The following is a 9099-nucleotide window of genomic DNA, read 5'->3' as shown; positions in this document are numbered from 1 at the left end:
TTGAGTCAATCTAGTCAAGGATGAAGCAATGGCAGCAAAACCCTTCACAAAGCGACGATAATAACTTGCCAAACCCACAAAACTATGAATTTTAGTAATAGTAGTGGACCTCGCCCAACCCCTCACAGCATCAATCTTCTGTGGATCAACCATAATCCTCTCCTTAGATCGCATGGTAAGTAGAAAGCCAGGACATACCCAATATAAGTAACCAAACAAGATCGGTAGACTCGATTAACAATCACAGAATCTCCGACCGAAGTAGACACATGAACAGGTATATCTAGGCCATCACAGGGTAAATTCCAACCAACGGCATGAAATGCAGATACATACGAATAAGTGGATCCCAGATCAAAGAATCACAATAATAGACTGCCCCCGAACAGAAGTAATACCTGCCGTCGCTGCATCAGGGATCTCCATCTGGAGGCCTAGCTTGTTATATCCCGTATTTTTGTACATTGGAATATTTTAAGCTAATCGCGACAAGTTAAGGACAAGACTATTTTGGGATACGAGGTAGAGACTTTTAACCTCCGATTTTGTTTTAATGCACAAGTTGTTTATAAATTTTATTTGGTATGAAATTATTAATGAATATTAGGGATTAATTAACCATGATTAGATTATTAAGTGGGATTAAAAGTTTAATTACTTCATTAATTGGCCATTAGTGGCCGTGTGGACCCCACTCATGGCTTGGCCAAATTTGATTGGCTCAAGCCATGAGTGGGACATGTGTCCACCTCTTAAGCACCATATAAGTATCAAATTGATGACAAGGAAAGTCATTTTATCATCCTCACAGCTTAAGAAAACTTAGAGAGGGAGAGAGAAGCTCTCGGCCATGGCTGGCCGAGATTGAAGCTTTGGATGTTGATCAAAATTTGATGTTCTTCAAGTATTCCAACTAATTGGAAGGTCCCTAGTAACGTGAAGTATCCTTGGGAGTAATCAAAATATTCATTCTTGTAATTCACAAGTTCTAGCCAAGTTAAGAAGTCAAGTGTTAAAGGTAAGGTTTAATCTTCTTTTACATGTATTGAAGATGGTTTGAGCGTGTTGTAATGTGTAGTTATAGATGAAATTCATGGAATTATATATGTTGGTGTTAAGGCCGTGTAGGGGCTGTTTTAGGAAAAAATTGATGAATTGATTTTGCTTAGAATTTTGATTGTTATTGTCATGGATTCTATGGTGAGGATGAGGATATTTGATGGTTAAAGTTGAAGTTAAATTGTTTGTGGGCAGTTGTAGAAGTTAATATGGTGTTAGTATAGTTTTTTTTGCATCTAAATGGATAATGTTATTAACGTATGGTTGTTGGTGTAGTTCATGAATTTGGATGAAAAGAATGTGTTGTTGTTGTTCTTGTTGAACTTGGAAGATTGATGATAATTAAGATTTTATGTAGTGTTGTGTGTTGGTTGGGCTGTTGTAGGATTGTTTAGATGAAAATGTTACGACTATGGATCATTAAGAGTAACTTGAATATGTAGTAGTCGTATGTGGATTGTTATTGAATGTTGTGAATGTGGGCTGTTTGGAATGTTGTACGGGCTGTCCGGAGTGTTCTTGAGTTTTGTCTTGAATAGCCTCAGATTAGTACTTGAACGTGTGGTTATTGATGTTGGCTTGGTTGTTAAGTAGTTGGTTTGAGTATAAGGGAGACGTCGTCTAATTATCTAGGAAGGAGTTACTAACGTTAGAATACGTTTTGAATCTCCCCGTAGCTTAACCGTAGTTCTTGACGTCTTAATATAGGTTGAAATACTATTAGGCAGCGTATACGTGTGGTGTTGCGAATAAGCGCTTGGGCAGCGTATACGTGTGGTGTGGCGAATAAGCGCTAAAGGTATGTAAAGCCTATCCCTTCTTTCTTTTGGCATGTCCTAGACGTAAATAAGATATGATATGAGCTTCGGGGTAATTCTATTCATAAGTTTCGAGCATGATTTATGATTCTTATTCACTTCTTGATATTAGAATTCTTAAAGTGGTCGAGCTACTTCCCTCGAGTCTTCTATATGATTGGATAGTAAATGATATATAAAGGTTCCTATTCCTAAAGGATTCTGTAATAAGTAATGTCCTTAACTTTCATAAGCTGTCTCGTATTGATTTGATACATATCTATGGTTCCTGAGACTTTTCTTAATATGACTATCGTCTGATACTTGAGTGTTAGTTAATCTACTTGTCGATTGAGTCTCAGATGGTGACCTAGTTGTATATATTGTTACTCACTACTCTGCTCGTGCATATGGTTGTTACATCTTTCACCGAGTCCCGGGCCGGGTATGTTATCACGCACATTTTACTACATTATCCACCGAGTCCCTCACTAGAGGGCCGGGTACGCTATATGATGATATGATGATATTATGATATGATGATACGATGATATGATATGACACCGAGTCCCATGATGGGTCGGGTACGGTATACGTGTACACGACTTTATTCACCGAGTCCTATAATGGGCCGGGTATGGTATATGATAATGATATGCATGATTTCATTCGTAAGATACAGGTACAATGACTTCTTGACTATTATACTTGTCTCCTGGAATCCCTATTTCAGTTATGATCTTTCTTATTATATTTCATGCTTTATATACTCAGTACATATCTCGTACTGACCCCCCTTTCTTTGGGGGGCTGCGTTTCATGCCCGCAGGTACAGATACTCGCTTCGGTGATCCGCCAGCTTAGGATTCCTATTCAGCTATCTTGGAGTGCTCCATTGTCCCGAGCCTAGATTTTTGGTACGCATCCTCTTATTGTATATATGTGTTTACCCGGGGGTACGGCGGGGCCCGTCCCATCATATGATCTTGTTGTTACTCTTAGAGGTCTGTAGACATATGTGTGATTTGTATATAGTTACTGTTCAGTTGTGTCCGTATGATTTATGTTTTGGGACGTTCCCATTCGTTGTAGCAGCCTTGTCGGCTTGCGTATGCATATATGTTTTGGGATGTTGTACGTAGTGGCAGCCTTGTCGGCTTGCGTATATACAGTTGGGGCGTTCCCACATGTTATGATAGCCTTGCCGGCTTATGTGCGATATTATCTATTGGTAGTTGTGACTCCACAGGAGACAGGTTGTCTTGATATATATATATATATATATATATATATACATGCGACAGTTTTGAGATGACATCTTGCCTTTTTATATATGAGTTCCTTATCATGCTAGTTGTGGGAACGATTATAGCTAACAAGTGTGTATACGAGTGTCAGCTCGGACACTAGTCACCGCGCACTATTTTCGGGGGTTGGGTCGTGATAAAAGTGGTATCATCGCGGTTCGTCCTCAGAGTGTCTACAGACCGTGTCTAGTAGAGTCTTGTTTATCGGTGTGTTGTGCACCACACCCATAAACAGGAAGCTACAGGACATTTAGGATGTTATCTTTCCTTCTTACTCTAGATCGTGCGATAGAGCTGTATTATCAGGATAATTCCTCCCTAACGGATTATTATGTTTACGACGATGCCTCCAAAAGCGACAAAATTTTGCCCGAAGGGCAAGTCGAGCCGGAGAGACCAGCCTTAGACCCACTACGGAAATTAGGGCTATGGCAACGCCTTCATCTGCAACGGTTACAACCGTTGTTTAACCGAGGCTCGCAACGGTTATACTCGTTGCACAAGGACGAAATGCTATAGCTACACTTTAGCGTCTAAACCGTTGCAATTGTATCTAAACCGTCACCATACATGTCCCTAATGGGACGATTTTCTTTTAACCGTTGCAATAGTTGTAATATGGCAACGCTTTTTTTTCTATTGCAACGGTTTTAAATTCCCTCCCAAATTTTCCTTATTTTCACCGTAGCCCGCCTAATAGAGAGACCACATTATTTTTCCTTTTAGCCAAAAATCGTAAAATCGTATTGAACCAAATTAAACACTGAACTCTCTCTCTCTACTAAATTCATCACCCACCTCACTCTATCTCTCTCTACAAATTTCTACTTCACTTTGCACCCTAATTATCAATGCTCTACTGAATCTCGTAGCCGGGTTACTCAATTCCAAGTTATCTTCTCTATTCCCCCATCTTTTTTTTTTGGATTTATTTTGCATGTTCTTCCAATTCTAAAATAAAATCATTTGTGGTATGGGTTTTGATTTTTTTTTTTTTGAATAAGTATGGGCTCTGATTTCTTGATATTCCTTTTTTTTTTTTTTTTTTGTCTCAATATTTTTAAAATATCTGGTTGCTTATTTTGTTGTTGTAAGAATTGGGTGGAATTACTTCGATTTATTAAATATATAGCGGAAAGGTGTGAGCTTTTTTGTTTTCAAAGTTAATGCCGTGTCTAATGTTGGATTGTTCTGATTTTGTTGTATAAAATGAGCTTGTGAGACACGATTTTTTCTCTCAAGAATCTAACGTAAATTAGGTTTTCTTGCTCTTGGAATTTCCTTTCTTTTGCTTCTCATTTGTGTTTGTTTATTCTTGTTCTAAACTCGTTGTCCATGGTGAAAGCTTGAAGCATTGTCAACTCTCAAACGCCTCAATTCGTTGCTCGTCGAAAGGTAATTTCAATAATATTTTGTAGCTCTTACAATTCGTTTGATATTGAATTTTATATTGGTTTAGTTGGTAATTGAATTTTATCTTGGTTGTTATTTAAAGTCCCATTTTCATCTTCTTAGTTTTAGGTTGGCAAGTTCGTTTTCCAAGAACCTTCGCTTTTAGCTAGTTCTCATTTATGGGATGAGGAAATATAGATGGAGGCCCTATATGGCTAGGCATGCTTGAATTATGAGGAATTAATTTTGTGAATTTGAGAGAGGCTGTGGATCACTAGAATGCACTCGACTTTTGACTAAAAAAGCATTTTCAGTTATAATGAAAAGCTTGTTTATAAATACTCTAAAATCGATTAACAATCTTGACCCTCTATTAGATGCCAAAAGCTTTTAGTTAATATTTTTCCATTCAGGAATTCTTCGTATTTACAAAGAGTAGAAAGACTTCCATCTAGCGTGAAGAAAAACGCATCCTTCCCAATGGAACGTACGAAGAATCTTCTATGAAAAGGATAATCGTGATAATTATATATTTGGAGTGGATCTGTTCTGCCAAAAATGTGAACTGGCTCGGTTTTGAACAATAATTAATTGCTGCTAAATTGATTCTGGAATTTTCATGTGTTGCTACTAAGATTTGCATCATTATCTCTATTTGTGTTATGGTTACCACCTCTGATTTCCCCACTGTTCTGCTTTCAGCTACCTTGTAGCAGCTGTTGGATTACAGATCATATGGAGCCTTGTACTTGCTATAGCTGATGTATATGCAATATTGGTGAAAAGAAGTTATAGAAATGCAACAGTTAATCGAGTCTATTTGCTTTGTTGGTGATGGGATCACTTCTACTCTTACATTTGTTGCCGCCCGTGCATCGGTTGGAATTACGTTCTTATTAGAAATGATCTTGACAAAACTAAATTATGCCTTGAGGAAAGTTATGCCCCCTCCGGCATAACTTTAGTTTTCCTTAAGGAAGATTATGCGGAGGGCAGACTTTGCCTTGAGACTTTTTTTTTTTTTTTAACTTTTCAAGACACACTTTTAGTTAAGGCATACTTTTGGTTATACCTTAATTAAAAGTACCGCCCCATAAGGCATAATTCCTTAAGGAAAAGTTTTGCCCAATAAGGCAAAACTAAATTATGCCTTGAGGAAAAGTTATGCCCCCTCCGGCATAACTTTAGTTTTTCCTTAAGGAAGTTATGCCGGAGGGGGAGACTTTTGCCTTGAGACATTTTTTTAAAAAAAAAAACTTTTCAAGGCACACTTTTTAGTTAAGGCATACTTTTGGTTATACCTTAATTAAAAGTCTGCCCCATAAGGCATAATTCCTTAAGGAAAAGTTTTGCCCCATAAGGCAAAACTAAATTATGCCTTGAGGAAAAGTTATGCCCCTCCCAAGATAACTTTAGTTTTCCTTAAGGAAGTTATCTTAGGAGGGGGCGGACTTTGCCTTGAGACTTTTTTTTTTTTTTAAAAAAACTTTTCAAGGCACACTTTTAGTTAAGGCATACTTTTGGTTATGCCTTAATTAAAAGTCTCCCACATAAGGCATAGTTCCTTAAGAAAAAGTTTTGCTCCATAAGGCATAACTAAACTATGTCTTGAGGAAAAGTTATGCCCCCTCCGGCATAACTTTAGTTTTTCCTTAAGGAAGTTATGCCGGAGGGCGGATACACCCTCCCTCCCCGCACTTGCGAAATTATTTCTTTATTTTATGCTTGAGCGGGGTTCGAACCCAAAACCTCGGTATCCAAGCTAAGGGCAAAACTTAAAGACCACAAATATGAGGGGCAAAATTTAAAGACCGCAAATATGAGGGGCAAAATTTAAAGACCACCCCAGAAGAAGGGCAGTGCGAATTGCCCCCGTGTTGTTCGATCTTTGACTTCACTTGCCCTCACCATTTCATTGTCACTGCACCATTTATTTTTGATGCACTTTGCTATTGTTTGTGACCGAATTTCACTTTGGAGAATTAACTTGAATTCGTGCATTGTTTGGATTGCTTTCATCAACCAAACCTTGCACCTTAGCACCGTTGATTGAGCTTCGATACCGTGTTCTACAACCATATTCTCCTAACACCAATAAATACATCATCCATGTCCTTGCCAAACATAAGATTAATGGCATCTTCGATGGTTCTGAATCACCACTGCTTCATAATTAACTTTCTCCTCACTATTAATTTGATCCTCCTCTAAATCTTCTTCAAACAAACGCTCACTCCATGTTTTCCTTTCTTCACGATTCCATAAGTAGTAGATGGAACTTCTAAGTAATCTTGTTTCAAAGTAACAAGCTTCTCCACTACTTGGCATTGATTAATAGGAAATATAGCAGAAAGAATATCTTTCATAGATTGCTTCGTGCTCTTTATTGGAGTGTAAGCTTTGGCATTTACATTAAGTTGCTTCTCACCACCCTTATCGGCTACATAAACCGAATCGCAACCGCCAGGCCATACAGCTTGGACTTTCGCAACCTCCACAAACTTACCATCATCAGCAGTTTGCAACAACCAACTCGCTTCTCCAATCCAATCTTAGCAACATCATTCACTACTTGACTGCGGGTGTTATAGCAAATTGTGTCTCCATATTTACCACATCCGTAATCTCGCTTTCTTCACATTTTCTACAATCTAATCACTCCACAAATTCCTCTCACCACTAAAACAAGTGGTGGAAGGAACCTCGGCAAGCCTTATTCATAGTGGCCTTCCGCACCTTTGGACTTGAAAAAGAGGCTTCAACCTTTGCTTAGTCTTACCAATATTATCACCAGTTTACGCATTCTTTTGAGCCTCTAGCGCTGCGCACTCGGTTGCTTATCGGAAATTCTCGTTCGGTGGTTTTGCCACTACGGGCAATATTGAGCCATCTGCTACCTTTTGTGCAAATCAATGAACTGGTGCATTAACCAACGATTCTTTGAGTACTACGATGCCTCATCCTCACCCTCCTTTAGTACGCAAACTTGTTTTTAGTTTGCACAACATCAAAATTATGCGGCAACATTTTTGCTGCATCTTTTCCTCTAGTTTACGTTGTTTGTAAAGCCATCTGTTTTTGCCTTTTGCTATTAGCAGCTAATTGCTTTTCCAACGCTTGTTCTCGCACTGTCGTCTATATTTTCCACAACCTTGTCTCGCTATACCATTTGCACCATGAGCCTTCCCAGGTTTGTTAGCACAACCATCAACATCTTTATTCTTTTTTATATTCAAAAATTGACGTAAATCACCTTCAAATTTGTCCCCATGCAACTCAATATCACCTTGTTGAAAACCTCTCTTTTTCAACATCAATGCAAACTATTTTCTTCATGCCCTTGGTGATGACAAAACTTACAATATGAAGCGGTGACATTATTTATTCTTTGTATTATGTGCGCGTGCATTTGAAGGGCGGTGACATTATTTATTCTCTTTTGTAGGTGTCGAAAATGAAGAAAGGGACGGAGACGGTGAAGACATTGATCTTACTTGAGAAGATCTTTTATGAAGATTTCTACATGTTCTAAGAATCTTTTTGCTATCGAACATTTTGAAACTTATCCTAAATCTTGAAATGTAAAACTTAATTATGCATTTTGGGTTGAACATTTTGCTTTTACGGGTATATATGTTGGATTAGGAATGTTGAATATTTTGGATTATGAAAAATTGTGTTTTCTTACGGTTTATGTAATTTGTAATGTATTTTATTTATTTATATGTAAATAAATAAATAAATATATATATATATATATATATATATATATATATATATATATATATATATATATATATATATATATATCAATTTATAACCCCGGGGCTACTATTTCGGACAAACCATGGCAATAGTCAGTTCCAAATAACAAACAAAAGACCGTTGCATTAGACAAAAACCGTTGCAATAAAGTAAAAGGCCGGTGCAATAACCTCTACGAAAACCGTTGCAATAGCCTCAAAAGTCGTTGCTTAAAGGTCTATGGGGACGGTTGGCAACCGTTCCATATACACACAAAAAACTCGTTGCATCGAAAAAAGGAACAACGCGTTCTTTGTAGATAATGATATAGCAACGGGTTTCGCCAACCGTTGCACAAACCGTTGCCATAGATATATGGGCACGCGAGCGATGGAACGCATGATAAACCGTTGCTATAGATATATAGCAACGGTGCTCTGTCCTATAGGCAACGGTTTTCTCGGCGTTGCCATAAGCCTATTTTCCAGTAGTGACCCGGAGAGTTACTAGGGCCCGCGCCAGGCGTACGAGGTTGTGCTCCGGTCGGCGAGCTGCTACACCACCGCTGCTCGGAGGAGCCTAGAGCGGCCGGCGTGCGGTCCGGGAGGAGGCTCCACGCGCCGACTCCCGAGGTTCCGGTGCCGAGCCTCGCGACCCCGGCCCGGGGCGGAGGATGGGGCTATGAGAGATGCGGTTCGATTCTTGGAGAAGACGAGAATAGTGGCGGGCGGACTCGCGAGCACGGATTAGAGAGGTGATTGTGCGGACGGACATGATAGTTTAAGGGCTCGTGATTTCTT

At 38.8% G+C, this 9099-nt stretch overlaps 1 long non-coding RNA gene across 1 annotated transcript; it reads left to right on the top strand.

The window, feature by feature from the left end:
• Nucleotides 1–3887: 3887 nt before the first annotated feature.
• On the top strand, nt 3888–5414 carry LOC132045602 (uncharacterized). Its single transcript, XR_009412480.1, has 3 exons — nt 3888–4054; nt 4509–4558; nt 5258–5414. It is a non-coding gene; the product is annotated as an uncharacterized LOC132045602 (long non-coding RNA).
• The last annotated feature ends 3685 nt before the right edge of the window (nt 5415–9099 follow it).

Source organism: Lycium ferocissimum, unplaced genomic scaffold (genome assembly GCF_029784015.1).
Source record: "Lycium ferocissimum isolate CSIRO_LF1 unplaced genomic scaffold, AGI_CSIRO_Lferr_CH_V1 ctg7202, whole genome shotgun sequence".
Lineage (NCBI taxonomy): Eukaryota > Viridiplantae > Streptophyta > Magnoliopsida > Solanales > Solanaceae > Lycium > Lycium ferocissimum.
Note: the sequence above shows the minus strand (reverse complement) of the source record. Positions and strands in the feature narration are given on the sequence as shown.